The 8313-nt window shown below is 37.5% G+C and overlaps 1 non-coding gene across 1 annotated transcript; it reads right to left on the bottom strand.

The window, feature by feature from the left end:
- Positions 1-833: 833 nt before the first annotated feature.
- Positions 834-940, bottom strand: LOC116095693. The gene has a single exon (XR_004120698.1). It is a non-coding gene; the product is annotated as a U6 spliceosomal RNA (small nuclear RNA).
- Positions 941-8313: the final 7373 nt, after the last annotated feature.

Here is an 8313-nt window from a genome sequence, read left to right on the forward strand (position 1 = left end):
TGTCCTTCCTGTGATCCTGGTTGTATCAGAACTCCTCAGAGTCAAGCTGTCTCTGTGATCCTGTGATTGTTAGATCACCTGGGAGTGGGGCTTCCTCTGTGTGTTGTGGGACTGGCTGTGGAGCTTGGGCCCAAGGTCTGCTCTGGACACCAGCCCAGACAGACCGGAAGGAACCCCAGCTTCTTTGTTTTGATTAAGTGAGTTTATTAACTATGAACCAACGTAAAAGAAGAAATAGCAAGTAGAAAGAAACCAACTGAAGAAGACCCGTTTAGGATGAAAATATGAAAATTAAAATAAGCTAGCTATAAGTACCACATTTATGATTCTGCCACATTTCTAATTCTACTTATATGAAATGTCCAGAATGGAAAGCAGAAAATATATTGGTGTTTGTATGGAGCTAGTTAGAAATAGAGAAAATGGGCTGGGTTTATATTTGAGGCTATGAAATCATTTTAAAATTGATTGTGGTAATGGTGGCTAAACTCTGTAAATATAGCATATAAATATACTATTAATCAGTAAGTTGCTGACTTCAAGTGTGTGACTCATCTCTCTGTGTTATATCACAATAAGTTTGTTAGCAAAAATGTGTAAAGAAGGGACATTTGTTTTTCTCCCTATACTTATCACCTTCTCATTAGATAAAGGTCTAGAAATCCCTTTTCTGTAGAATAACAAAAAGGAACAAAGAAGGAGAGGAGAAGGGAGAGGAGGGAAAAGAGAAGGGAGGGGACTAGAGGATGGGAAATGAAGGGAAGGGTGGGAAAGGTGAATGGAAGAGAAAGAAAGGTGAGTGGGAAGGAGAAGAACCTTTTTTTTTCTTTTAAAAAAATATGGAACACTTCACAAATTTGTGTGTCATCCTTGTGCAGGGGCCATGCTAATCTTCTCTGTATCATTCTAATTTGAGTATATGTACTGCTGAAGCGAGCACGAGAAGAACCTTTTATCACATCTATACAGGCCTGTGTTCGAGAAGAAATATCATTTCCAGCTTTCTGCAGTACTGTGTAATAATCTGGCCATATCATAGATCAGATGAGAATGTCATGTATTGTTTTGCAATTGTTTATCTATAACTACAAAGTCATTTTGGTAACTCTGCCAATATGCTTGGCATGTTGCTCTTCTTTGGGATAGAGAAAAACTCTCATTAAAAACACTATCAGTGGGCCAAAGGAAAGAAATCCACCTGGTTTTGTGTTTATTTTTGGCAAACATTTATCAGCAAGGTGAGATTCCTTTAATCCTAGCACTGGCTTCAAATATAGGAAACTTTTATTTGTAGAACAACAGCAATGTAATGTTAGAAGACAAAATGAAAAGAAAGAAAAACTAGCATATCTAGGATTTCCCCCTGCACACCCCCAAACACACAGCTTAAGGGACTCATTGGGAGTGTAAAGGAATGGTTGAAGGGAGGACCAAAGATAGCTAAGTATGTATGAAAATGCTATAAAGAATTCTGTTGATCAGCATGCTAATTCAAAAATAAAAAAAGGGCCAGCGAGATCGTTCAGGGGTTAAAGGTACTTACTTCCAAATCTTATAGCCTAAGTTTGATTTCCAGAACCCGTATGGTAGAAGAATCAAACTGACTCCATCAAATTGTTTTCTGACCTAAACACATGCAAACACACACACACACACACACACACACACACACACATACACACACACAGACAGAGAGACAGAGACAGAGAGACAGAGAATAAATAAACGTAATAATATTTTTTGATTAAATTACCAAAAAGAAAAAAACTTAAAACTGACATAGAGCATACTGGAATTGATTGTTTATATATGCCTTGATAGACATCTACCTTAGTATAGCCTTCTCATTCACTGATGGTAAATTAACTTTTACCCTCTTTTTTAGAAAGTATTTGTCTATTCTTATTTCATGAGCATAGGTGTTTTGCCTGAATGTATGTATATGTGCCTGAATGTATGTATGGCCATGTACATTTCATGCATGTTCACATGCATGTATGTATGCTCACCTGCAAAGTTCAAAGAACAGATCTTATCTCCTCAAGTTACAAATAATAGGGAGTGGGTACATGGGTGCTGATCCTCTGCTAGTCCAAGTGCTCTTAAATGTTGAAACATTCCTCCATCCCTAAATTTACCCTTCTTTGAAATTTCCCTTGGCCAACAAAATAGTGGAGAAGTTGGCATGTAATCCATTGCAGTCAGTTGCTAATAAATGAATAGCTGATATATCTTTGCCCTGATAAGTAAAATCAACTGTGTTTGAAAGATGAACAGAGGCTAAGACTCAATGGCAGCGTGTGATGTAAAATACTCTCATTTGTCAAAAAGAAAAGACTCACTTTTATAAAATACAGAATGTCAAGATTAAATAAAAGAGCACAGTTAATGGTGGGATTTCAATCAGGACAAATGAATTAGGGAAAATAGAAATTCAGCTTGGGTTGAAGAGTGCCTGGTGTGTCTGGAGCTCCTAAGCAATCTGGTGCTCCTAAACACCTCTCACATTTGCAACCCTAAAACTGAGCAAAGAGTTGCCGGTCTCTATTTTTCTAGACTAAAAATTGGTCTGAGCACTTTGAAAATTCAGGGGAAGATATGAGTTTTATCCAAATGTATCTATATTTGGAGCACAATGCTTATGTTCATATGGAAATTTAACTATAAAACAATAGGCCTCTGAACCATTCTGAGCCAGGCACTTTTGGACTTTGCTTGAGGTTCATTAAAAATGCACACCTGTGATCAGGACACTTGGAAAGTGAAAGCAACAGGATTGTAAGCTAGAGGCCTGCTTTGGCTACATAATGAGACCTTTTCACAATAGAAACACAAAGTATGATAGGTAAGACATGTCACAGATGACACGAATGCTTTCTGCTTCTTAGTGTATAAATCCTAATGTCACTCCCTCCCCTCGGGTGTGGGCAGGACTGACTGTCTATCTTTTAACAAGTAAACTATTCCAGAAGTGATGGGATGTCACTTCTGAGATCAAGTTACAATTCATCACAGCTTCCACTTGCAGTTGCCACTTTGGGCCTTTTAAAGCTTACTGCCTGGTTGTGAGCTGCTCCTCACTGAGCCTTGAAATGGCAGCAACTCCAATGACTCTTTGACCATGGCTTTGAGGGAGACCCTAGGCCAGTAACACTGTGGGATAAAGTATGTTGTTATGAGCCTATGACATTTTGCTAATTTGTTAAGTATATAGATAGTAGTAAACTGGCATAACAGTAAAGGATACCATTATCCACTGGTTATCTGCAGAACAAGTTCTTAAGATCCACTGCTCTTTAAGATGTGTCCATGTAAAGGGGAAAGGTAAGTGGAGGAGAATGGACAGAAAAGAGAGGGAGAAATGAGGGAGGGAGAGGAGGAAGGAGGGATGTATTACTGCTCTCTGAACAGCTGCAATTCCTCAGAAATAGTAAAGGAGAGAGGAGTTTGGCTCAGTTCCTAATTCCTCTCTTCTCATTTTGGGGGTAATTAGCAGTTAATCATGAGCTTGCATTTGCTTGTTGACTGAAGATTGAAATATACTGTACTATCTTTACTTAGTAGTAAACTTCACATCTTCCTAGTTTCAAAACTAACCCATCATTAACACCTCATTCTATATAAAACCATTTACATGACATCACATAGTATGATTAGGAAGTAGCACTTCTAAACAGCCTTTTTCCATATCCCCAAATCAAACAAAACCTATACTGTTTCTTAAAAATATATTCAGTAAAAAAAAAAAATATTTTTTGAGACAATATCTTTCTATGTATCCTTGGCTGGCCTTAAACTCATAGAGACACGCCTGCCACTACCTCTTAACTGCGGGAATTAAAACATGTGGCACCATACCATGCCTAAAAAGACATTGTTTTTTTAAAGGACTATGTGGTACCCAAATTATCACAAATTCTGTGTTCCAAGTGACACTGATTATAACAGATACATTTCAAAAGCTACACATTTTTTCTCCCTAACAACAAATAAAAATGAGGAATCATATAGGGAGGGTGTTGGGGAAATGACCTAGTGGTTAAGAGTACTTGCTGTTCTTCCCTAGGACCAGAGTTCTGTTCCCAGCACCCACATCAGGTGGCTCACAACCATATGTAACTCTAGCTCCAGAGAACCAGACATTTCTGTCCTCTGTTGGGGCCCATAGTCACATACACATACCCACATGCAGACACACACAGCTTCATATAATTAAAATAACAATAATAAAGACTTTTAAAAAGTGTGCATGATGAGTAATGGCACAAAAATTCATGCAGAGAACTTGGATACAAGTGGCAGCAAGTACAGAGACAGAGACTGCGGTACAGGCTTGGCAGCCCTGAAGCAGTTGACTCAGCACAAGAATAATGAATGTATATGTTCTTCCAGCTCTTCCACTTTAACTAGAACACAGGGTAGAGCATTATAAGTCACTAACATGTCCAAACACAGTGCTTCCATTTCCTCTACACAAACCTTTACAAATGCATCCCCCTGGAAGTAGAAAGGTGACCTATCTTCCCATTTTACACAACATCAGTGCTCTTAATCAGCATTGCTGTATCTCCCACTCCATCAATTTGATGGACATTCAACTTAAGGGAGTGATTTTTCCATTATTAAAAATTATATTTAAGCTCATTTTTTTCCTTGCAGTGGAGACACTTTTAGAAAATTATGCATGGGTCTGCCAAGGATGTTGTAATTTTGTCATTCTGAACACATTGTTCAACCAGGAAATCTGGTCTGATGCTGTGATTGTAAACCACTCTGGGAGCCTTTGGGATTAAGTATAATGCATAGAACATTATATCATATAGGAACAGGAAAGAACACGAATGACAGACTTATGAGGAATTAGTCATTGAATATTATTTTTAAATTATTCCAAGTGATTCCCAGGACAAATGTCATCTCTATTTTGACATCAAATCCATGTAGACTTGAGAGGTAGGAAGCTTACTGTTGCTTTATATTTTCCCTGTCTCTTTTCTTTAAATTCATAAGTTAACAGTGCATTGGCTTGCTTCCTTACAAAAGACACAGCTGCATCAATAGATATCATCCATCAAATACCACCTACAATTGTACCTCAGGGAAACTGATCGTCCAATGATCTCCTTAAAAATCTCCACAGTGGTCAGCACACAGCTCTACCCTCCCCATCTTTTTCGTACACAGAAATTGCTTTCTTTCTTGAATTCAACAGAGATTTGGCTTTTTCTAAGACAGCCCTTAGGGACATTTTGAAAGCTTTCTCAAGATTGTATCATTTGTTTGTCTGCTACAGAGAAATTCAAGCAAAAAATAAAAAAATGGCTCTAAGTAACAGCTCGACATTATACTCAGCAAGTCCTCTGCACCCATGTTGAGGTCAGGGCCTGGCTGTTTGGCTTTTGACCATGGAATAAATCATTTTTCCCCTTTGGTAGAGCAAAGCAAACTGAGGCAAAGAAGAGCTGGCTTTTTAGGAGAGAGGAAATAAAGATGGTCAGAACTTAATAGCCTGTCTCACCCAGGTGGAAAGCAGGCTGTACCTTCTCTTTCAAGATGACATAAGGAAATGCTCATTTTTTCACTGTAGAACAGTCTATGAAAAACATATTCTCCTGTTGCTAATGAGAATTCAAAGAATACTTCCAAATGAATGTTGACAACTTTGTGATTAAAGAAATCTTCTGTGATAATGTTTATCATGAAGATTTGGGAAAACAAACTTGAAAAGGTCAGCCATGACAATGAATGCCTTCAAGTCCTGAGCTAGGGAGGTAGAAAGCGCCACAAGGGATTGGTGACTAGTGAATCTAGCTGAATTGGTGAGCTTCCAATGCATTAAGAGACCCTGTATCAAAAAAATGTAGTGGAGTATTATGAAAAACATCTAATCTTGACAGGTAAAGAGAGGGCCATGTACTCTTGCATACAGATGTGAATACATACATCAAATATATACAAACACACACATACGTATTCACACAGAGAAGTTACTACATGTATAAGTATTGATCTCAGAAAACCACTATATGTTGATGGTATGTCCATATAACTGAATTATATATTGGCCATATACATTTTGTCTTCCTCTTCAAGTACTGTTTTTCCAAGACAGCTCTATTTCTTGCTCCATTTAGCTCCTTTCTCAAAAGAATATTTTCATACTTCTTCTTCCTTTAGGTTTTATATGCTGTGTAGACTGATTTCTCTATTATAGAAAGGAAATTGCTTTATTTTCTTTTTTTGTTCTTAACATATCTATTCTTGTATAGCACCTCCTAATTAACTCCATCATTTTATATTTTAATTGTCTGTTTCACAAAAGACAGTGGTCTTTACAGTAGTACTGAGCCCATGGATTGCATCATCTTTGGGTGTTGCATATCAAATATTCTGCATATTATATATTTACATTATGATTCATAACAGTTGCAAAATTCCAGCCATTAAGTAGCAACAAAATAATTTTATGGTTGGGGTCACCACAATATGAGGAAATTTATTAAAGGGTGGCAGCATTAGGAAGGTTGAGAACCACTGTCTTAGCTCAAAAAATTGAACATTTTGGTTGATCCATTTCAGTACATCTACACTGTGTGTATCGATAAATGTAAACAAATTTAATAATTTTTCTGAGCTCTCTGAAGTGTAAAGTCTGCTCATAAAATTGATCATGACATCCAGAGAAGTATTATTGGAAATTAACATATGCCACAAGAAGTACTGGTTGATGAGGATTGGATGTGGGTACTAAGGACTCTCAAGATTCTCTTGGACTTCAGCTGACTGATGAGCAAGCTATATTGTTCAATAGAGCATTAAATTCCCTCCTTCATCCCAAGACTTAATTTTGAATCCACCAAAGTTTAGAGAGACTTAAAAAAATACTTGAAGATCTTTGATTTCTTTGATTATTGCCTTTGACCCTGAATAAGCAAACCTAACTGACTGGAGTGCCTGAAAGCAACAAGGGAAGAAATTAGAGATAGTTTCTATATATGGGTAACAATAAAAAATAACTGATAGCTGGGCAGTGGTGTTACACACCTTTAATCCCAGCACTTGGGAGGCAGAGGCAGGCAGATTTCTGAGTTCAAGGCCAGCCTGATCTACAGAGTGAGTTCCTGGACAGCCAAGGCTACACAGAGAAACCCTGTCTCGAAAAAAAAAAAAAAAAACCAACTGATAATCCTGACTTTCCCAGGTTAGACATGCTATATTTTGTATTCCAATATAAACTTCAATGTAAACAAACTTTGGAGAATAAAACATGTGGCAAAAGACAAGATTGGTGCTTCCCTGCCACTCCAAGCCCTAATAGCCCTCTATGAGAAATAGCATGATTGGATCACTTGGGAATCTACACTGGATATGTGACAGAGTAATCATGTCATCTCTAGAATCTAACTTACTAGTTGTGTCCTAAGGAAAAGCAAGACAGATAATCACTGTTCCAACCCCTTGGGTCCAGTGCTTAAACACAGAAACCTTGAAAGCATAGACTCAAGAACTAGAGCTCAAAGAGATACTTGTCTTTGGTTACTAGCCCATGAAGTCAATTAATGTTTTACAAGGATTGGATTGATAGTCTGCCTGGAAAAGATCCAAGCAAGAGAAAGAAAGTGAGCCTAATACCACTCAATGGTGGAAGCCCTTGACTCAGTAAAATAATCAACATATTTGTGTTAAACACCATTTGGTAGATATTTCTAGCTCCTATAAATCAGACTGCTAACAAAGGAAAAAATGGGAGGGTAATTTTTCCTTAATGGAAATTGACATGTAGAGACTTATGTATACAGCAAGTGCCCATGGTCACCTCTTTAGTTAGGATGGACTCTTTAGTTAGAATGGACTCAAATCAAAAGTTTGATGTTCAAACCATAATAGTTTGTGAATACTATAAGCATAAATAAAATGAAAATGATAACAGTGCTTGACACACAAAATGTTTATAAATGCTCTTAATATCATCTAGCACGCAATGAAGGATAAATCCCTAAAAAACACACACAAAAGCTAAAATAAATATATCAGACAACAGTGGGCTGAAAAGGATTCACTTCAATAAGAAAATGTCTTATAAGCTGTGAATGGCATGCTATTTGTTCCCAGAAAATATTGTGTCTAATGCCCTCTGTTATGAAAACTCTGTAATTAGACAATAGTTACTGTCACTTAGTGCTGCAGACCGGGGTTTCTTGCGGGATCCCTTATTCTGCGGGATGATGGGTTCTGGCCAGGTGGACACAGGATTCGGCTTTGACAAACAGACTACACACGAGTGGTGTAAAATCTGAGTGTATTTCTTTAAAA

Source organism: Mastomys coucha, chromosome X (genome assembly GCF_008632895.1).
Source record: "Mastomys coucha isolate ucsf_1 chromosome X, UCSF_Mcou_1, whole genome shotgun sequence".
NCBI classification, from domain to species: Eukaryota; Metazoa; Chordata; class Mammalia; order Rodentia; family Muridae; genus Mastomys; species Mastomys coucha.